This window comes from Aedes aegypti, chromosome 3 (assembly GCF_002204515.2).
Source record: "Aedes aegypti strain LVP_AGWG chromosome 3, AaegL5.0 Primary Assembly, whole genome shotgun sequence".
NCBI classification, from domain to species: domain Eukaryota; kingdom Metazoa; phylum Arthropoda; class Insecta; order Diptera; family Culicidae; genus Aedes; species Aedes aegypti.
This window is the reverse complement of record NC_035109.1, coordinates 156,677,115-156,701,090: the sequence shown is the minus strand read 5'-3', so window position 1 is coordinate 156,701,090 and position 23,976 is coordinate 156,677,115. Positions and strand designations below refer to the sequence as shown.

Below are 23,976 nucleotides of genomic sequence, written 5' to 3'. Positions count from 1 at the left end.
GAACTGATGTGAAAAAAAAAAGATTGATGACAGCATGCGCGGGGGGAAGCGATTAGTGTATGAGTGAACGCGGTCTAGTGAAAGGTAGAACGGGTGGAAGTGATGCAATGTGATGGATTTTATAATAGTAGCATTCCAAACATTACATTCATTTATTATATCTAGGTGTTCTGTGTTATTAGACAACACTATCATCCTAATTTGGTAAAACAAATTTAAGATTTTATTAACATTTTGTTAACAACATATAACATTTCATTTGCCGTAGCAGTTCAGATGTTTTACAGGTGAGTTGATTTCACCTGCTTATAAGAGAAAAAAAAACGCTTTAAATATACTTAACCTAACTTAACCTAAACATATAACGCATTAATCGTGGCAATAGAAGATTGTAACGATTTTTGCCTGAAATTATTTATTATTTTATTTGACATTTGTTCCAATGTTTCAATATTGGATATTCTATGTAACTCATTGGTACTATACCAGGGAGGAAGCCTCAGAATCATTTTCAAAATTTTATTTTGAATTCTCTGCAGAGCTTTCTTCCTGGTATTACAACAGCTAGTCCATATTGGTACAGCATACAACATGGCTGGCCTGAAAATTTGTTTGAATATCAAAAACTTGTTCTTAAGACAAAGTTTTGATTTTCTATTAATAAGGGGATAAAGACATTTTACATATTTATTACACTTGGCTTGAATGCCCTCAATGTGATTTTTGAAAGTTAAATTCTTATCTAGCATGAGCCCTAGATACTTAACTTCATCTGACCAATTTATTGGAATCCCTCTCATCGTGACAACATGTCTACTTGAAGGTTTCAAATAAAGAGCTTTTGGTTTATGTGGGAATATTATTAGTTGAGTTTTGGAAGCATCAGGAGAAATCTTTCATTTTTGCAAGTATGAAGAAAAAATATCCAAACTTTTTTGCAATCGACTACAGATGACACGCAGGCTTCGACCTTTGGCGGAGAGGCCTGTGTCATCCGCAAACAAAGATTTTTGACATCCCTGAGGTAACTCAGGTAAGTCAGATGTGAAAATATTGTATAATATTGGTCCCAAAATGCTGCCTTGAGGAACACCAGCTCTTACAGGAAGTCTTTCAGATCTGGAGTTCTGATAATTAACCTGAAGTGTACGATTTGACAGATAACTTTGAATTATTCTAACAATGTATGTAGGAAAATTAAAGTTTTTTAATTTTACAATCAAACCTTCATGCCAAACACTGTCAAATGCTTTTTCTATGTCTAGAAGAGCAAGACCAGTAAAATAACCTTCAGATTTGTTGGAACGGATCAAATTTGTTACACGTAGAAGTTGATGAGTGGTCGAATGTCCATGGCGGAATCCGAACTGTTCATTGGCAAAAATTGAATTTTCGTTGATGTGGGCCATCATTCTGTTCAAAATAACCTTTTCAAAAAGTTTACTGATGGAGGAAAGCAAACTGATTGGACGATAGCTAGAAACTTCTGCAGGATTTTTGTCTGGTTTTAAACTAGGAACAACCTTAGCATTTTGCCATTTGTCAGGAAAATATGCTAATTGAAAACATTTGTTAAATATATCAACTAGAAATGATAAGCTACTTTCTGGAATTTCTTGATGAGGATGTAGAAAATTCCATCATCGCCAGGAGCTTTCATATTTTTGAATTTTTTAATAATAGTTCTCACTTCTTCCAAATCAGTCTCCCAGGCATTTTCGAAAACGTTCTCTTGATTGAGCATATTTTCGAACTCCTGAGTAACTACATTTTCAATTGGACTAGTAAGTCCTAAATTAAAATTGTGCGCACTTTCAAACTGCATAGCAAGTTTTTGAGCTTTTTCGCAATAGGGTCCTAAAGCCCTGTCTCAATTTTAGTACCAAACGCTTAAGTTTAGGGCAGAAACACATGTTTACTCAATTTTCAAATGATTTTCATTGGTTTAAGTACAAAGAAAAACATTTTTTTATGATTTTTGAGATTTTGTCACACCCTTTGGTTTAAACTCAAATGTTGGGTATATTTTGTTTTCCGTGTCCCTTCCGAAATGTCAGATAGGAACAACCCCAGTGTTAATACTATATGCCCTGTGGCATTTTTGTCGAAAAAACGAATGTCAAACAAGATCACAAGTGTCAAGGTTCATATTTGAAACCATTTTTAAAATTGAAGTTTAAAAATGTTCTAGCCGTTATTTGAGCTGGAAAACTTGCTAAAGTAGTTGCAATAACATGCTCTTTCGTATTATTAAATAAAAACAAGAATTCATTAAACATTTTAGGACCCAATTAGTTAGTAATAATTTGTTTTCGTCTTTCAATGCCGGTATAGGTTTCTGAGGTTTTTTCAAGATTTTAGATAATTTCCAAAAGGGCTTAGAGCCAGGGTCCAATTGAGAAATTTTATTTTCAAAATTTTTGTTTCTTAATTGAGCAAAACGCTTTTTGATTTCTTTCTGCAAATCCTGCCTTTCATAGCAGGATCGCGAGTGCGTTGAAATTGCCTTCTCCTCACGTTTTTAAGACGGATCAAGAGTTTAAGATCATCGTCTATAATCACGGATTCAAATTTTACTTCACATTTTGGAATTGCAATGCTTCTGACTTCAACAATGGAATTTGTTAAAGTTTCAAGAGCATTGTCAATATCAAGTTTAGTTTCTAAAGAAATGTTAACACCAAGATTAGAGTCAACATACGTTTTATATATATTCCAGTCGGCTCGAAAATAATTGAAAGTGGAGCTGATAGGATTGAGAATCGCTTCATGGGATATTTGAAATGTAACAGGGACATGATCAGAATCAAAATCAGCATGAGTAACTAATTGGCTACAGAGATGACTAGAGTCGGTTAAGACCAAATCAATCGTAGATGGATTTCTAGAAGAGGAAAACATGTAGGGCTATCAGGGTATTGAATAGAGAAATATCCTGAAGAGCACTCATCAAATAAAATTCTGCCGTTGGAATTACTTTGAGAATTATTCCATGACCGATGTTTGGCATTAAAGTCACCAATGACAAAAAATTTTGACTTATTGCGAGTCAATTTACGCAAGTCAGTTTGGAGCAAATTAACTTGCTGCCCAGAGCATTGAAAAGGCAAATAGGCAGCTATGAAAGTATATTTACCAAACTGTGTTTCAACAGAAACACCTAAAGTTTCAAAAACTTTAGTTTCAAATGATGAAAACAGTTGATGTTTTAAACGCCTATGAATGATGATTGCAACTCCTCCACATGCCCCATCAAGTCGATCATTACGATAAACAAAAAAGTTAGGATCTCTTTTGAGTTTAGATCCAGGTTTTAAATACGTTTCGGTAATAACTGCTATATGCACGTTATTAACCGTAAGAAAATTAAACAGCTCGTCCTCTTTACCATTCAGAGAACGAGCATTCCAATTTAAAATATTTAAATTATTATTTGGATCCATTAGAAAAACGTAATCCAATAACAATTTGTGTTAGATATTAAATTGAACTACCACTGTATCTGAAATCTTACCCAGACTGAAATATTTCAGCCGTCGCACTTCTTTCTATTATTCATTTATGCCATTGAAATACAGTTTAGTTTAGAGCAGAGTACTGATCACATGTGCAAAGTCTCCGTGGTTTATCCGAAAATCGTCATTTTGCCAGCAATTCTCCCATCCCGAAGATTACCACGGCCGAATAGAATTCGCGTTGTCGGTTTATGTGATAGTGCCAAAATACGTCGATCTGCTAGATTGAAGCGATATTCTCCCAACCGTTTGCCCTTCCGCGACCCATTGTCGCTGAGGTTGATGTGAACCTGTATCGAGCAAACGGCCGCATCACACCCCGTAAGAACCCGTTCCCGTCCTCGCTGTGGCCCCCAAAACATCAAAGTCACTTAGCCACCCGTCCATTGCCCATCATCTGGTGCCGTGACCAGGATTTCTGGTCCTCCCGTTCCCGAACACGTGCACAACATAACCTCCTTTCGATTTCGCTCTCCGTCATAAATCTCTCCGGAGGCTGTAGCTGATTCCTGATTATAAATATACAAGGCCTCTTAAAGAGAGGTACCAGGTGAGTACCTCTCCAACCTGTTTACCCCCAGTTGTGCGGTACTTCCTGGATCTTTTTGATCTTTCAGCCCGTCTATCGATCAGCGACTTCGGAACGAGGCTCAGCAATGGTCGACGAAAAGCGCTTGAAGGTCAAGGAGGTTAAGCGGCGGAACGCGATCGATGTCTTCAAGCGGATGGACATATTTCTCGCCAGCTATGTTCCTGAGCAACACCAGCGTGAGATTGCTCCTCGTTTGGACCGCTTGGAAAAGGTATGGGAGATTTTTGAAGCCGTGCAGGACGAATGTGAAGAGCTGGATGAAGCGGAAGAATCCGTGCAGAAGAATTTGGAATTACGTGGTCAAGTAGAGGCATTATACTTTCGCGTTAAAGCTGGTCTTGTTGCAAAACTGCCACCAGCACCTGTTCCAGCAGTACCAGGACCTTCATCGGCGCCGATTACTCCGTCGCCACTCGCCAACGTCAAGTTACCCACCATATCGCTCCCTGAATTCGATGGCGATTTCAATACCTGGCTGACTTTCCACGACACCTTTTTGTCAATGATTCATTCATCGACAGAAATTTCCCAGGTGCAGAAATTTCATTATCTGCGTGCTGCTTTAAAGGGTGAAGCGGCCAGTTCGATCCAGTCGATCACGATCACAGCCAACAATTACGCCGTTGCTTGGGACACGTTGGTCAACCGGTACTCCAACAAGGCCATTCTACGAAAGAAACATATAAGGGCCTTGCTCAAGTACCCCAAGATCCCAAACAACAATGTGGAGGCGCTTCACAAGGTCGTCGATGAATTTCAGCGCCACACCAAAGTGCTAGAGCAGCTAGGTGAGCCAGTGGACTATTTCAGCTCTATTTTGATCGAGTTGCTGGAGGATAAATTGGATGATGCTTCGCTAACAGCTTGGGAGGAGTCGATTGCCAATGATGCACATCCCACCTATGACAAGATGGTCGACTTTCTGCTAAAACGAGCCCGCATTTTGGAGACAATCGCCATAAATCGTCCGCAGCATTCTGTCGCCAAGCCGGCGGCTCATAATTCCGCATCGAAAAAGCCAAATCAACCCCGTATAAGCACTATGGCAGCTGCTGAAATCCCACCGAAGACGTTCCCGATTTGCCCAGCATGTGACAAGCACAAGCACTCAATATTCGACTGCTCTGTCTTCAACGGCTTGGACACAAAAGGCCGTTTAAAGGTGGTTACCGACAAAAAGCTTTGCAGCAATTGCTTCCGCAGCGACCATTTTGCCCGCAACTGTCGCTCCAAATATTCCTGCAAACACTGCTCCAAGCGACACCATTCCATGATCCACCCGGGACCATTCGAGATTGCTTCCGAAGGAAATTTTTCGCCCAATATCGACGCTACACTGCCCAGCACTTCCAGTGTTACCACCGCAGTGGTAGCAGCACCCGTACCAGAGATTGTGACCACGGCTAAATCATCCAGCACTAATGTTCTCCTCACGACCGTCGTGCTGATCATCGTTGATGTCTACGGCCAAGAGCATATCGCTCGCGCTTTGTTGGACACAGGCTCGCAACCCAATGCAATCAGTGAGCGATTGTGTCAGCAGCTTCATCTCCCCCGAAAGGTTGTCAACGTGCCGATTGCTGGAGTGGACAGTATCGTCACTAATGCGAAACACGAAATTCGGGCAGAAATTCGCTCTCGAATTGCTAATTTTAACGAATCTCTAGATTTCCTTGTTCTGCGAAAAGTGACCCATGATTCGCCATCCATGTCGTTTTCCACGTCACACTGGAGACTTCCCGATAATCTTCCGCTAGCTGATCCCGACTTTCATACTTCCCGAAAGGTGGACATGATTATTGGCGCCGGTCATTTTTACTCGTTCCTGCGGGATGGAAGGTTCCGCTTGCACAACAATGGTCCGTTACTCGTCGAAACGGTATTTGGTTGGATAGTATCCGGGAAATTTGAGGCTATTAGTGATAGCAATTCTCAACCTACAGTTATGTGTCATGCGGCGACCGTAACTTCTATAAGCGATCAGTTAGAAAGGTTTTGGCAAGTGGAGGAGCTGTACGGATCAAATTACTCCATCGACGAATAACGCTGCGAAGATTATTACCGAGAGACCGTTTCTCGCGATCCAACCGGTCGGTACATCGTGCGCATGCCAAAACATCCCGACCACGACCAAATGATTGGTAACTCTAAGGTGGCTGCGCTCCGCCGTTTCCTGCTATTAGAGCGAAGACTCTCCAAAGATAATACTCTGAGGGCGCAATATCACGACTTCATCAGGGAGTACGCATCCCTTGGGCACATGACACCAGTTCCGCTACACGACGAGGACGATCCGAAGGCTTGCTATCTTCCGCACCAACCGGTTCTGAAAGATTCCAGCTCCACTACGAAGGTGAGAGTCGTTTTCGATGGGTCTGCGAAGACGAGTTCGGGACACTCTCTGAACGACTCCTTGCTTGTCGGACCCGTCGTCCAAGACGATTTGTTTAGTCTGGTCATCCGATTTCGAAAATTTGCGATCGCTTTGGTGGCTGACATCGAGAAGATGTACCGCCAGATTGTGATGCACGAACAAGATCGTCCGTTGCAAAGAATTTTGTGGCGCTTCGACAGTACGCTTCCGGTTCAAGAGTTTGAATTGAGCACCGTTACTTACGGTTTGGCTCCATCTTCGTTCCTCGCCACACGAACGCTCCTGCAACTTGTCGAGGACGAAGGCACCCCGTTCCCGCATGCAAGCACAGTCATCAAGAAAAACACTTACATCGACGATCTACTCGCTGGAGCCGACAGTATTGATGACGCAATTCAGCTCCGTGAAGAACTCTCTAATCTGCTACAAAAGGGAGGTTTTCGTCTACGCAAATGGTGTTCGAATTCGCTCCCGGTCCTATCCGGACTTCCCTCTGAGCTGCTTGGGACACAATCGTCTGTGAGGTTCGATGCCGGTGAAATAGTCAAGACCTTGGGAATACGGTGGGACCTTGAAGCAGATGTATTTCGTTTCGATGTGTCTCCCATGGTGAAGAACCAACCTGCTACCAAGCGCAATATTTTATCAGCAATTGCGCAATTATTTGACCCGCTTGGTATCATCGCTCCCGTTGTAGTGCAAGCAAAAATACTAATGCAGCATTTGTGGTTACTGGCTTTAGATTGGGACGACGAAGTATCGCCTGACTTGCAACGAAAATGGCACCAATTCTGCGAGCAACTTCCACATCTCTCCAACTTCAGCATCGACAGATTTGCGTTTGTTCACGGCTATTGCTCTGCGGAACTGCACTGTTTTGCTGATGCGTCGGAAGTCGGTTATGGCGCCTGCATGTACATCCGCTCCGAGGACCATGAAGGACGTGTACATGTGAGCTTGCTCGCTTCCAAATCGAAGGTAGCCCCTCTAAAACCGTTGAGCATCCCTCGTTTGGAACTGTGTGCCGCTCTGCTCGCCGCCCGCTTATATGAAAAGGTCATCTCTGCGTTAGATATGAAGTTCTCTAGGAGCTTCTTCTGGTCGGACTCAACAATCGTTATTCAGTGGTTGAAAGCCCCCCCGCGGACGTGGCAGACGTTTGTGGCTAATCGTGTCGCCGAAATTCAGGCTCTTTCTCACGGTTCACATTGGAACCATATTTCTGGAAACGAAAACCCTGCGGATATAATATCACGAGGAATGTCCGCCGATGATCTGGTGAACAGTGAACTGTGGAAATGTGGCCCCAAGTGGCTACGCGAAGAACGGTCGCAGTGGCCCGTTCCAGATATTCAGGAAAAGCGTTTCACTGTTGAAGAATTGGAGATGAAAAAGAATCGCATCTTGACCACCCAAATACTGCAGCCGAATCCGCTATTTGAAAGATTTTCGTCATACCAAACTCTTCTTGGTGTTGTCGGATACTGCTTCCGATTCTGCAACTATGCTCGTAATAAAACTAAGAAGTGTTCCAGCAAAGTCCTCTCCGTCATCGAGTTGCAGAATGCCAAACTAGCGCTTGCAAAGCTAGTTCAACGTGAGGTTTTCCCCGAGGATCTACAACGGTTAGAAAAGGGACAAATGGTTTCAAACAAATCCTGCCTTCGCCTGCTGAACCCTTTCATTGACGCCGATGGATTGATTCGCGTCGGTGGCCGATTGAGGCTGTCCAACGAATCTTTCAATGTGAAACATCAGATTGTCATTCCTGGATTCCACCCCTTCACGCAACTACTTTTGAACCACCACCATTGCAAGCTCATTCATGGAGGAGTTACGATGACTTTGTCGGTCGTTCGTGACGAGTTCTGGCCGCTAAATGGCCGGAGAGCAGTTCGGAGTGCCATCCGAAAATGCTACAGGTGCAGCAGATCGAATCCCCAACCCATCCAGCAACCGATTGGCCAGCTACCCGTTGCCCGTGTCACCGCCAACGAAGCCTTTGCGTGTACCGGTGTTGATTACTGCGGTCCCATTTTCCTCAAGCCAGTTCACCGCAAGGCCGCTGCTCGCAAATCTTACATTTGCGTCTTCGTTTGTTTGAGTACAAAAGCGGTCCATTTGGAGTTGGTGAGTGACCTAAGTACGGCTGCATTCCTAATGGCACTTGACCGTTTCGTTTGGCGGCGGAACAAGCCTCAGCATTTGTACTCAGACAACGGTACGAATTTTGTTGGGGCGAAAAATGAACTGCACGCACTCTACACTATGCTTCAATCCGGTCCCGACAACGATAAGATCGCCAAGCATCTCGCCGAAGACAACATCCAATGGCACATGATAGGGGCTCCTGGGGTAATATGCACTGCCGGGGCAAAACGCACCTTGTCAATTTCTCTGAAATAAACGAGTTTTGAGAGAAAAACCCTATGCGGATTGATGAAACGTTGCAAATTATTGACACCCTGGGAATTTGGTACATTTTAAAAAACTTAACAGGGAGATAGAACAATAAAATCGAAAAGCACGATTCTGATGTAACTTTCCCGATCATTTCACTTGTTGTTTTGAAAGCGATGGGTTGAGATTTTTACAACCTTTAATCATAAAAGAGATGATTAGAGACTGGGTTAGTTGGTGATGAGATGATTTAGCGAAATAACACAACGATTTCTATTTTTCATAACATTTTCTGTTAAGCACCCGGTTGGGGCAACATGCACTCCATTGGACGGGGCAGAACGATCCATTCCAAAATTAACTACAATCATTAAAATTAGGTCACTTTAAGTCTTTAGTGCCGTATTTATGCACAATTGTATCATCTTGTAGACGAAAATCATCTAAAACTCGTGTTTTTACGATAAATGAAATTAAGTTTAAAACGCGATGGTGCATCATGCCCCTTTGTTTAGGTGCGTCTTGCCTCAATGTTGTAGTGCGTTCTGCCCCAAAAAGTGGTGCATCGTGCCCCGCATCAATCTGAATTCACGCAAAAGTAGAATTTGAGAAAAGTTAAATTTTCCAACAATCTAGTGTAATTATGATGAAAATTCGCTCAACACCATGTAGGGTGAACCAAAACCAACTAGATTCGTGTATTAAAACACTACATACATGTTGTTTAGTGTCCATTTCGCCACATCTTCCTTAAGTGGTGCATATTACCCCAGGAACCCCTACCTCCTCGCGCTCCTAATTTTGCTGGCCTCTGGGAAGCGGCAGTCAAGGTTGCCAAGACTCACCTCGTGCGTCAGCTTGGCTCTGCTCTTCTGTCTTTTGAAGAACTGTGTACGGTGCTCATCAAAATTGAAGGATGCATGAACTCTCGACCGCTGTTGCCGCTATCGAGTGACCCGAATGATCTAGGTGCCCTTACCTACCCCAGCGCACTTCCTGGTGAAGAATATGATCCGCCCTCTCCCCGAAGTCGACGTTCGAGATGTGCCATTCAACCGTCTCGGTCAATATCAGGTTCTTAAGAAGTTTTCCCAACTTTTTTGGCATCGGTGGCGAAACGAATATTTGAAGCAGCTGAACTCATTGTACAGGACCAACCCGAAAGGCTACCAGTTAAACGTCGGAGACCTCGTTATCGTGAAAGATGAATGCTATCCCCCTGCCCGCTGGCCGTTGGCCCGCATCATTGAACTTCATCCAGGACCCGATGGAGTGACACGAGTTGTGAGTCTTCGTACGCCGTCCGGAGTTCTTAAGAGAGCCGTTTGCAAAATTTGCCCAATGGAATGTGCTATGGAAGAGTGAGATGTATATTATATTTTTATGGACAATATGTTTGAGTTACGTTTAGTTTAATTTCGCAAATAATTTGCAAAGGTGGCCGTTATTATGTTAGATATTAAATTGAACTACCACTGTATCTGAAATCTTACCCAGACTGAAATATTTCAGCCGTCGCACTTCTTTCTATTATTCATTTATGCCATTGAAATACAGTTTAGTTTAGAGCAGAGTACTGATCACATGTGCAAAGTCTCCGTGGTTTATCCGAAAATCGTCATTTTGCCAGCAATTCTCCCATCCCGAAGATTACCACGGCCGAATAGAATTCTCGTTGTCGGTTTATGTGATAGTGCCAAAATACGTCGATCTGCTAGATTGAAGCGATATTCTCCCAACCGTTTGCCCTTCCGCGACCCATTGTCGCTGAGGTTGATGTGAACCTGTATCGAGCAAACGGCCGCATCACACCCCGTAAGAACCCGTTCCCATCCTCGCTGTGGCCCCCAAAACATCAAAGTCACTTAGCCACCCGTCCATTGCACATCAATTTGATTTGTAAATTTTACACCAACTTGGACTGCTTCAGTCATAATGGTGGCTTTGAACATTGCATCAATCATTAGATTCAATCGTTCAGTTAGAAAATTAAAATCAGAGGCAGACATGTCATGTGATTTCCCATTAGAATTTCCGGTAGACGAAGAAGCGGAATTACCTGTGGCGGTAGGGGTTTTTCCATTTGATTTGAACCAAGTAGAATGGGTACCCATGGATCGAACAGGGGAGGAGTTCAAATTTCCTGCTACGATATCGGCAAAGGATTTACCGTGGGTAGATACATTCGAAATTGAAAGATTCGAACGGCTACCCGACGGATTAAAATTAGTTTGTGAATGAGCATGATTATGATCTTCCTGATGGGTATGATTCATGATCAAGCGATCGTTAACTGAAAAATGAGCATTGTTCGATACTCTACCAGGCAAATTGCGGAAACGACCGTTATCGTAACGGATATTATCTTTCATCTGCCTAGCACGAGCCTCAATGACCCTTTTGCGTGAAGGGCATTCCCAAAAGTTAGCTTTATGAGGGCCCTTGCAATTGGCGCATTCAAACTTTCTGGTATCTTCTTTATTCCAACTAAATCATTTATTCCATTTTTGATCTCTTCAGGTGACTTATAGTCACTTGAGAGACCTTTCAAGACAACTTTGAACAAACGTTCAGTTTTGTCGTCATAAGTAAAAAATTTGTGCTTCTTCTCTTCAAGATGTCTGAGAAGAAGTTCACGATCTTTAAGAGTTTCCGGCAAAACGCGACAGTCTCCTTTCTTTGCGATTTAGAAGGAAACCTTGATTCCCCTAATGGAGTTCAAGATCTCCTGCCTAAATCCCCCAAATTCGGAACAACTGACCACGATAGGCGGCACTCTTTGCTTCCTTACTTGAATCAAAGAACCTGGGCTAGAGGCTGCTTCGATTTGGTGTTCGGATAATTTGTCTAGAGCATCGAACTGATTGCTCATTTCGATACAATTATTCATTTCACCCTTGGAAGAAAGTTCGCATTCCGGGGAAGCGTCCTTTCTTCCATTCTTGCCACGTGTAGTGACAGTTTTAAAACCCACTTTTTTGGAAGGAAGTAGTGAATTCAGAGATTCACCCTTCCTTTTGTTAGTTGTTGATACCATGTTTAGTTAATACACGAAAGAAGACGTGACCTTCGGGAGGTTTTTTCCCAAGACGGTGTCCAAGAAGGATTACCACCGCTAGCTTTCGCCAACGGGTCCAACGAAAAATCGAAGGCACGGGTCCAAACAAGGATCGTAAAGGGATCAATAGTAGAAAAAGTAGTACTGAAAAGTACTGTTTTAGTAGCACTGAAAAGTACCGTTTTTAATTTTAGCACTGAAAAGTACTGTTTATGTAGCACTGAAAAGTACTGATTTATTGCTTTAGGTAGTTTTTAAGAAAACTTCCAAGAGCAGAGAGAATTCGTGTACGCACAGCACGAAGGTACGATGCGCACTGTTAAAGTGATCTTTCGGAACGGGGAAAGAGAGGCGGATATGAGCAAGATGACGGTACGATTAGAATGGTGTTCAATTGAAGTGTTGCAAATTTAATACAGTGCCCGTTTAATTTTGGCAACTTTACCGTTAGATCTTCATATGGAGAAGTCCAGCAAGCGGGTACAGTTTTCGCATAGCCGAAGTGTTTTGTTTTTTTCGACTTTCGGGCAGTGCACTTCGAGAAGCCTAACATGTGGATTTCATTTTCGTATCGCTTTATCGGAGGAGTGGAAGTTTGTTTTTTTTCTCGGTTTTTGAACAGTTTCGCACATATGATAGTTTATAGCTAACGGTGAAATAGTTCGACGACATCATTGTAACAACCAGCTTCAAAATACTATAAGGATGAAAACAATAACCCGGTGAGATCTTTTTATGACAAATTGTGTTATTTGATTATATTTCCAATGGTATATGCATTTTGGGTTGGGTGGGACCATTAGGGCATCCGATTGAGGATAGGAAGGATCCATCCGAGATGGATAGGAAGAGTGAAACTGTCAACTTCCTATCGCTAACATTTCGTGGAAAAAGGGCGGGCTCTTCTTCCTATCTATTGGGTCTTTCTGACAAGCAAGGGCTTGATTGTACGACTGTTTGTGTGAACTTACTTTTGGAAGGAGATTCTTTTCCGGGTTTCGCGTAAGTGTCTCTGCTTACGGGTCCGCTATTCGTTTTTGGCCCTTCAGGCAGGAGTATGATTGAATACGAATAGTCATACAATCTTGAACAAATTGTTTTGTTAGAACAGGCCATTGCTACCAGTGGATACCTTGCTACAACAGATGGCAGCTTGTATCATCATCATCATCATCATAATGAAAATTTTCAGAAAAACAGTAGTACAGTCAACTCTCCTCGATATTGAAGGAACCATTTTTACTATGGTTCTCTAACTCGATGTCGAGATACAGAATATAGAGTAAGGGAGGGTTAACTGTAGTTGAAAAAAGTAATTAATAAATACCACGCAGTGAACCTTCAACACATGGGCTATAATTTTGCTAAAGAAAATTGTGTCAAAACATTTACCCATTTTTAGTTATAACAGTTTAAAAATTGATTGTCTAAAACGAACTTTTGCCTCACCGGTGGGGCAAGAGTTCGAATCTACTTAGTATGGGGCAAAAGTTCGCTGATCCAAACACAAAATTTCGACACTATTGTGGCAAAAACTCCAAAAACTTGGAATTTTCTATGAAGATACTACTTTAATGTAACTTTAGTATTAAAAAGAAACCCATTTTTTGTTTTTGTCAAATTTAATGGTCTGAAATTTTTCTGGAAATCTACTGGAATGTCTGCGAATATTATTCTCAAAATTGTGTCGACACCCTGATTGCAACTCGTGATTGGCAAAATCGGTAAAATATGTATTTTGAAATTGAAGTCTGATGTGCTGTAAAATTTGAGATGTAAAATTGAGATCTAGATTAACAAAGATAATCATGTAGTAAAAAAAACGAAAAAGTTCCCTGGCCACGATCACAGGGTTTGACGGTGCCAAAGTAGAAGGTGCACCATAATAATACCCGTCTGTGAAACATATCACCTTCCCAATACTTTGGCACTCCTCCAACGGTTCATGATTTATCATGAAACGACTGCATTCAGTTATTAATAGGACATACATAAAATCTTCATTTTTAAAAGGAAACCAACATATAATGAAGCTCTTTTATAATTGCGTCATACATGACTTTCGGGGCCATTATGTACGAGATATTATAGCGCATTTTTTTAACAAATTGTGTCCAACGCCTGAGTTATGTCATGTTATTTGAAAAAAGAAGGAACATAATGTTTTATGACGCATCTTATGGTCCTGGATATTACTATACCATTGCAGAATTTTCTTTTTCAAATTATGCCAAACGACCATTATGCCAAACGACTATTATGCCAAACGACTATTATGCCAAACGGCTTTATGCCAAACGACTGTATGCCAAACGGCATTATGCCAAATGGCATTATGCCATACGGGGTAGACCCTATTTTTCGTACCTGTTGTAATTTTTGCTCTTTTCCTGCAATTTTTTTAATTTCATATGTTCATGCTAGACACCTAACTGGTGAAAATGCTACAGACTCACGCATCTGGAGAATAAATCTTCACGACACGGTCATTTACATGCACATAAAAACTAAAAACTTTGTTACTTTTTTCCTTTTATTTTGTCTCCTATCAGAATGCTTGCCAGATAGATAATTCAACGGTAGAGTTTCTTGTAGATTCAGGATCCGATGACTATGTTATCGGGGTTCGCGATTGAGAGCAACTGAAGCTCGATATGGCATATAGTCAAACTAATTAAATTTAGAAATGTTATAAAAAGTTTTGGACTAAAATGTTACAATAATAAATCGACGCATTTTCTCTAAGATCAAGGCTCTTTGATTGATCTATTAATTACATACAATGAAGGCTCTATAGTGAAGTTAGCTCCATTGACTGGAGCCAACTATATGATATACATGACTTTGATCTCGCACTACCCAAGTAACTGAATAAGGCCTAAACGCAATAATAGCGGAACGGCCTCGGAAAGCGGAACCGGTTCGCCAGCAAAAAAAACGTATGGAAAATAATAAAAAACGTAAATTACTTGCAATTTGTAAACTGGATCAAAAAAGTAGTGATCAGAAATCAAGAGTAAAGTGAGCTTGAGCTTGAGCTTGATTGGTCGCCCGTGGATGCTACTCCAGTATCGCCAGATCAGCTGCACTTACACAAGGAACCAACCGAATGACTGTTTGGGACTAACAGGCATCCTCAGTGTATAAGTGCTGGTGATCTTCTATTTTTAGGCGACAATGGTGCCTGCCACGTCAGAATGCAGACCAATGTGGGGAGGGGGAGGAATTGATGATGCATTATACTGGCTCCCACGTAGACCGTATATACCACTGCATCTACGCCAGAACATGCGGGAGTGTATGGATTGGGGGAAAGGCATGGCAGGGAGGTTTGCTTTTGTGGTTAGCAGACTGCCTACGAATCAGGCGTAAGGAAAGCATGCGTGTGGAAGAATACATTTAGAATGGAAGATAGAAGCAAGTGAGAGATATACAACTACAAAGTACGAGGAAAGGGACGGGCCTGGGATTGAACCCATGACCTTCTGCGTATGAAGCAGAAGCGGTAAACATCAGGCCACCAACCCCGTCATCGATCAGAAATCAAGTGTAAAGTGATTACATTACTTTTTGTGTCTAGTTCATCTTCCGTGGTGCTTTCTTTGCTTCAGGATTTCGTTTTTACTACCACTGAAAAAGAGCCATCTATTGCTTTTTCAGTTTTGAATATCGCCCTATTGATTTTTTTCTTTTCAGAGCTGATTGCCTTTCTTAGCCGAGTGGTTAGACTACAAAGCAAAATCATGCTGAAGGTTTCTGAGTTCGATTCCCGGTCGGTCCAGGATCTTTTCGTAATCACCAAGAAATTGGTTCAGATATTTATAAAGAATTGGATTCAAGAATTTTACTATAAACTATAACAAATATGTCAGACATGAATTTGCACACACAAGAAATTAAAGTTTCAATTATGGGTGGCATTCGCGAATACCGTTAATTGAATTGTTTTGAAAATATCAATTTCAACTTATGATGTGAACTAGTTACTTGTACTGTAAAAAGAGCGCAAAATACAAATATATACGAGATTCACACGTACCAATGTCAATGTAATAGAATAAGCCTATACTTAACACATATTTATCTTTAATTCATGTGATCTTCAAAAAATAATAAATAAATTCTAATCAAAATTATTGTGACATAAGATGATCGGAAAACTTTTACTAATAAACTGTTTGATTAGGGGCTGTCCATAAATCACATGGTCATTTTTTTCGGAATTATAGACCTTCTCTCTCCCTCTCTCCCCTTGTGATTATTTGCAAACAAAAATATTAAAATTCATATGGACCGTGGTCTTTGGCTACTCATTAAGCTCTTTTGTTGAGCACAACTCATTTTTAATTAGACATTTTAATTGTTTTATTTATCCATAGGACAAAATAGCTTACAAGAATCATTGATGTGTTGGGTAAAATAGTCTTAGCCGTCCCAAAAAGTTTACGAGCACGCAGTAAGGGCCTCTTCTTCGAACGGAGGGACCGCCAGGGCTCATTAGTTACTTATAAACCAGTGCTGGTTGTTTGATGTTTCAATTCGTTTACACGAGCTGTAGCATCCTTTGTACTAATCAGCAATGGTGGTTAAGTTTCGAAGCCAACGTGTGATCAATCGTTTTATAATGCAACATAAGAATGGGGGTTTGGTGGAACTGTGCGTTACACTCGTCGTTATTAAATTTAGTGATTGTGAAGGTGCTAATAGTGATTTTATAATTAAATCTATAGTGATGAAAATTTGAAAATTAAGGTGAAGTGATTCTGATAGTTTTGTTAAAAATATAATAATAATGATGTGAACTCTACTAATTTAATAATGGCCATAATACATTGTGCAATCATTTTTCTGAATATAAACTTAATTGCCTAGTTCTTCAAATGTGCATGATAAAAGTATTAATAAGGTACCGTGGGGCAAGTGGGTAATGGAATTCGCATAGTTGAGATTCTTCAAATTCTAGAGACTTTAAATTGAAACAAATGAGGTCGTGTATATTTTTTAGCTTGACTCCCACCAAATATAAGCAGCATGCTGAAATTGATTTTTATGAAAAAATAAAGAAAAAAATACAGTAAAAGTTTTCACTTGAATTTTCTTCTGTTTAGTTATGTTAGTTGAAATGATTCGACAACATTATAACTGCAACATTTCCAATGTTAGTTCTTACATTATAGGACAGCAAATGCATTTCTGCTCGGTAGAATTTCCACCGCTCGTTATTTGTTTTTGAGAAAGTCGAATATGACGTCGTATAACTCTTCGGGAGAAATCAAACGAAATCCTTCAATAACGTATTTAGAATCTTTTTTATGTGGATAGACCTATACCCTATTTTTATGTTTTGAACAAGCTTACATAGACATTCCACGAGATTTCCGTGTGTTCTCTAATATTGCAAACTTTTCAGTCAACGTCTTCCTTTTAATTGGCTGCCCGAAGCAGACATATTAATATTGTAATGTTTAGCAACATCTTTTAGAGAAGTTCCATGATTTCTAATAGCTTTTAACGCTTGAGTATAGTGTTTCTTGAATTATCAGCACGTTATGTTTTTCTATGATAATTGCGAACCATGGTTACTTATGGCTACTTAAAGAGAAAACTCAAATTCAATCTCTAATGATAAACTTTTCACTTGCCCCACCTGATAAGAAAATTGACAGTGTTTAAATTTAGTTATTTTTAGGTTCTTCTTCTTCTTTCTGGCGTTACGTCCCTACTGGGACAGAGCCTGCTTCTCAGATTAGTGTTCTTTTGAGCACTTCCACAGTTATTAACTGAGAGCTTTCTTTGCCGATTGACCATTTTTGCATATGTATATTGTGTGGCAGGTACGAAGATACTCTATGCCCTGGGAATCGAGAAAATTTCCTTTACGAAAAGATCCTCGACCAGTGGGATTCGAACCCACGACCCTCAGCATGGTCATGCTGAATAGCTGCGCGTTTACCGCTACGGCTATCTGGGCCCTTTAGGTCTACGTCGAATTAATTCTAAAACTTTTTTTATTGCAGTTTGAAACTGTCACAGAGGACAACTAAGAAGTGGTACAGGAAATTATTTTCCGCAACTTTTTTCCACTGAAAATATTAAAATAAGATTGAAATCTCAGAAATCTGTTACCTATCGTAATGTTCTCAATGGCCTCAAAGGTTTACGCATGATTTTAAAACGTTAATTCACATATTCAGTAAAATATATCAATTGTTTTCACTTACCCCATTTACCCACTTACCCCGCGGTACCTTACATAATGACAGCGAGTGCAGAAGAATGGATCGAATTGATTTTTTTTAATGTAACTTTCTTGATCATAGTGCTAAATCGTAGTTTGAATAGTAATGACTCTACAGCAACAAAAATAATGATACATTTAAATTGAATATTTTTAAATTACTTAGTAATGCTAACAGATGGTAATGCTAACAGATTTATATGAAAATGGTATGATGTGAAAAGTGATATAATAGAAAGTATATCTGAAGTGTATTACGAAAGTTGATGAGTGATAATCGGTGATATACGTGATAGTGTCGAAAATAAAAGTGACGATAGTGAGTGATGAAATGAAATGGGGAATGAGGACCTTTTAATAAAACTATTTCGTTCTTCACTTTAACCACTCTAGTAGCTGTAGTAGGCTAAGAAATAAGGGTCACTAAGATGGATATAATAAACGTCACTGTTATTCTGTATACCACTAAATGGAGATGTGTTTTGGGTTCTCTACAATGGCGACGAGTGAAAAAAGTGAAGGAAAATAAATAGTTTTATTTTTACCATATCATTTTTCTGTGGAGTGGAACGTAAATGTAGGTATTTATTAATAAAAGAACTTTTCAAGGGAAAAGAAAGCATGTGGAACGCGAAGGCACACTATAACTCAATTCAGGTAAGATTAATACTAAATCCTGGTGAGTGCGATAATGAGCTGATTACTTATCAGCTTAAATTCAAGAAAGATAGATTATGGTGAATATACCGATAAATTTATTCCAGAAGTAAGTTAACAAGAGATGTTAGTGTAGCGGCTGAGAAAAAATGAAAATAAGGGGGGTATTCGATTCGTTTGTTATTGATTGTTTTTGCTTTATGTTTTTTCGGCAAGAAATGAATCGTCCTCATAATATTGTTGTCATACGTTCCAATGCAATTATAGTGATTTTATCGAAAGTAAAATGCCAAAAATTTTTCAGCATAAGATGCAAATAATTAAGCATTCATAAAAAAAATACAGTAAATTGCATTATTATATCCTGATCACAGGTTTGATTTAGTTGTTCTGATTAATGTGTTCGTTTAAAGATTGCGAGAAATGTTACACAAAAGCAATAGTAGTTAAATATAAGTATATTGGGGATTCGATCAATGTGAAATAAAGTATTTTTTTTGCAAATAAACAACGAATATTCTGCCGTACAGCGTTTTTATTATTCAAGATTGAGTTATAATTGAAATAAAAGGATTAGTTTTCAGGTGTTCAAATTATGGAACATTGTTAAGATGGAAAATGATGACCTAAGAAAATTTTCTACATGTAGTGAATATGGCTATTTTTGTTACATTATTTAAAATCATGATGCAGTATTTTCTCGATTATATCACGGATTCAAAATTTTTTGGCGTGGTATAGCGAAGCGTGTTTTAATAAAAATATATTTTAGTGCCCTATAATTATAATTAAAATTTGAGCTTTATGATGCAGAAATAGAGCGAATGAAATAAAACGCACGCAAGGGATCGATCAAACAGATGTATGTTATTTGTTTAGTGTTATTTTTCAATGTAAAATGTATGAATTTCATACAATTATTGTGGCGTGATAAAATCAACAGAAAAGCGTTCTAAGATCATAGAGATATTATGAACCGATATTAAAACGAATAGTGATAAAATCGAGAAACTACTGTACAATGGAAGCTTGATGTATAACCTGACAACATGGATGGAAGATTTAAGATTTCACTCCGCTACCTATAACCGCAAATTGCAATTAAGGATCAAAATTAGGCTTAAACAATGACAACAAATACTTTTGTCTGTAAATCGTTTTAACTAAGCAAAAACGATAAATTTTTAAAATATTTAACTGGGAATCAAATTTACTATCGCAAATTTTGTTAATGTCATGGTTTGTGAATTGAGAAAATATAATAAAAATTTACTTTCTAGCTAATACATCACATCAGTGGTTGGCACTTTTATCATGACTATTATAAAGTTGGCTTTGTTTTGCATCATTTGCTTTGTTTTCATCATATCTTGATATTGAGTTGAAACTTAAAGATATTTCACCTTATATTCTATTATTTAAAAAGGGCGTACAGTCAGTCAGTGTGGACAGTCTGTTTATTTCATTTGAAATAAATACATAATGGAAAGGTGGATCAGGTGGATTTAATTCCATATGATAGAAAGATAAATTCCATGGCAGTGTTAATGACTATACAAAAATCAATAAATTGGTGCATGACTTGTATAGATTTACTTGAATTTGCTATTAACGTATGCACAATACGTGGATGATGAATAACAATAGTTTAAATATAATGGAAACTATATGAACGCTAAATTGAAATCATGAAATGAGTAACGAATAACGCAAACACATTTTATTAGAAAAGTAATAAAGAAAGATATTAGCTTTAGCTTCTTTCGGTTCGTGTCGTGGATATGAAGGAAAGTAAATTCGGTCCATTTCTGAAAAGAAATGAAGGAATATTACAAATAACTTACATGATAACTAATTAGTAGAGAGTAAAGGGAATACTTTAAGTAATTCCGGTCTGCTACTCCAAAAGAAACATAGAGGACAGTCATCCTGGTCTGTTTCTGAAAAAAAGAACGTAGGGAGATTGTGGAAATTCGGGCCATGTCTAAAAAGATATGAAGGAATAACACAAATCATCCGGTCCGCTCTTGGTCAAACAGTAGAGAGTAAAGGGAACACCTGATTCCGGTCTGCTTCTCCATAAGAAACGTAGAGGATAAAATTCCTGGTCCGTTTCTGTAAAAAGAACGTAGGGAGTTTGTGGAAATTCGGCCCATTTGAAAAAATGAAGGAATAACACAAATTATCCGGTCCGCTCTTGGTTGATTAGTAGAGAGTAAAGGGAACAACTAATTCCGGTCTACTTCTCCATAAGGAACGAAGAGGGTAGAAACCCTGGTCCGTTTCTGTAAATAGAACGTAGGGAATTTGTGAAAATTCGGCCCATTTAAAAAAAAATAATGAAGGAATAACTCAAATCGTCCAGTCCGCTCTTGTTTGATTAGTAGAGATTAAAGGGAAACATTCCGGTCTACATCTCATATAACGAAGGAAATGGAAAAAAATTGGTCCATTTCAGATTTTTTTGAGAAATCTGGAAATCATTTATTGTTTGCGATATTCTCGAAAAAAAATGTGTTAGAAAACAACAAAGGTGACTTGAGAAGCTCGTAACTAGTAATCGAGGCTGGTCTAATCCTTAAACTGAAAGCTTAGCTTAGCTTAGCTTAGACTGACTACACATATCAATGGTTGCTATTCCGTGATTGACCGAAGTCAGTGAAAATGCACAAAGAATCAACTAGAAGTTCGGCTGGGATTGGCCATAATCTTCTTCAGTGTGCATAATTCAGTGCCTCTATTTATACAGGGTCAATAACGGCGCCGGCCACGTCCTTGCAGTCAGGTGGGATGGGGGGAAGGAATGTTAGTGTGTAACCTTTGCTTTTTGGAGACCGTGTTTGCCTCTGCATCTCCACAAAGGTTACTGGGAGGGATGTTAGTTAATGAGGAGGATCGTTGGGTCATAGGATTCACTTTGATAAGCGATTAGACCATGATAAGCAATGATTTGTGAGATATATACATGCTTATACGTAAATATAATATTTTCATTTGATATGAACAATTTTTATGTAGAGGAAAATTATGCCGACACTTGAGGTGACGAACCATTCAAAGTTTGTTGAACAAATACCTAAATGTAACATTCCTACAGCTGTCAGGACGAAAGCATGTGTTATTATATTTCACTCATTTGAAAAGAAACAAAAAACTCGATTGGTTGGGACATCATAGAACACTCTTATTCTTATGCCGACACTTACAGTGGCGAACCATCCAAAGTTTGTTGAATAAAGTGAACCTTTCGCAAGTCTACACTTGTAGTGTCGAACCATTCAATGTTTTTTTAATTACAAAAATAAAGGTATAAGAGGTGTTCTGAAAAAAAAAATGTTAAACATAAATAAATCATGAATCAGAGTTTGTGCCGACACTCACAGTGACGAACCATCCATAGTTTGTTGAAAAATCATATTTACATCCCACCATTGTAACGATTGAATGTGCAGTCATACATATTTTATAGATTAGAAATAGTAGCATGAAACGAGCTCACCAATTGATCCGTTATCCTTGACTGAGCAGCCACAATCCACTTTCGGCTTCACTCGTTTGCTCGGCTATAAAAACGCACTCAGGAAAAAAAAAATAAGCGCGCGACCCATAAAGAATAAAAAAAACTGTTCGGGCTTTCTTGACGTACTGCCCAGGAGCAAGCGTCAAGGTCGAAGGATCAAACAGAACTAACCGATCGCGGCACTTTTTCACTTTCTTCAACCGAACTCACCGATCACGCCACTTTTTCACTTACGAGACCGACGCGCGACATGTTTGATCCTGCCCTCGTCGCTCGCCCCGGCAAAAGCAAGTGTCAAGGTCGAAAGATCAAACAGAACTAACCGATCGCGGCACTTGTTCACTTTCTTCAACCGAACTCACCAATCACGCCACTTTTTCACATACGAGACCGACGCGCGACATGTTTGATCCTGCCCTCGTCGCTTGCCCCGGCAAAAGCAAGTGTCAAGGTCGAAAGATCAAACAGAACTAACCGATCGCGGCACTTTTTCACTTTCTTCAACCGAACTCACCGATCACGCCACTTTTTCACTTACGAGACCGACGCGCGACATGTTTGATCCTGCCCTCGTCGCTCGCCCCGGCAAAAGCAAGTGTCAAGGTCGAAAGATCAAACAGAACTAACCGATCGCGGCACTTTTTCACTTTCTTCAACCGAACTCACCGATCACGCCACTTTTTCACTTACGAGACCGACGCGCGACATGTTTGATCCTGCCCTCGTCGCTCGCCCCGGCAAAAGCAAGTGTCAAGGTCGAAAGATCAAACAGAACTAACCGATCGCGGCACTTGTTCACTTTCTTCAACCGAACTCACCAATCACGCCACTTTTTCACATACGAGACCGACGCGCGACATGTTTGATCCTGCCCTCGTCGCTTGCCCCGGCAAAAGCAAGTGTCAAGGTCGAAAGATCAAACAGAACTAACCGATCGCGGCACTTGTTCACTTTCTTCAACCGAACTCACCAATCACGCCACTTTTTCACATACGAGACCGACGCGCGACATGTTTGATCCTGCCCTCGTCGCTTGCCCCGGCAAAAGCAAGTGTCAAGGTCGAAAGATCAAACAGAACTAACCGATCGCGGCACTTTTTCACTTTCTTCAACCGAACTCACCGATCACGCCACTTTTTCACTTACGAGACCGACGCGCGACATGTTTGATCCTGCCCTCGTCGCTCGCCCCGGCAAAAGCAAGTGTCAAGGTCGAAAGATCAAACAGAACTAACCGATCGCGGCACTTGTTCACTTTCTTCAACCGAACTCACCAATCACGCCACTTTTTCACATACGAGACCGACGCGCGACATGTTTGATCCTGCCCTCGTCGCTTGCCCCGGCAAAAGCAAGTGTCAAGGTCGAAAGATCAAACAGAACTAACCGATCGCGGCACTTGTTCACTTTCTTCAACCGAACTCACCAATCACGCCACTTTTTCACATACGAGACCGACGCGCGACATGTTTGATCCTGCCCTCGTCGCTTGCCCCGGCAAAAGCAAGTGTCAAGGTCGAAAGATCAAACAGAACTAACCGATCGCGGCACTTTTTCACTTTCTTCAACCGAACTCACCGATCACGCCACTTTTTCACTTACGAGACCGACGCGCGACATGT

The 23,976-nt window shown here is 40.2% G+C and overlaps 1 protein-coding gene across 1 annotated transcript in view; it reads right to left on the bottom strand.

The window, feature by feature from the left end:
- The window catches only part of LOC5573889 (rabankyrin-5), a 130,203-nt gene that overhangs the window by 1,964 nt on the left and 104,263 nt on the right, over positions 1–23,976 (bottom strand). The gene's annotated exons all lie outside the window — the stretch shown is intronic.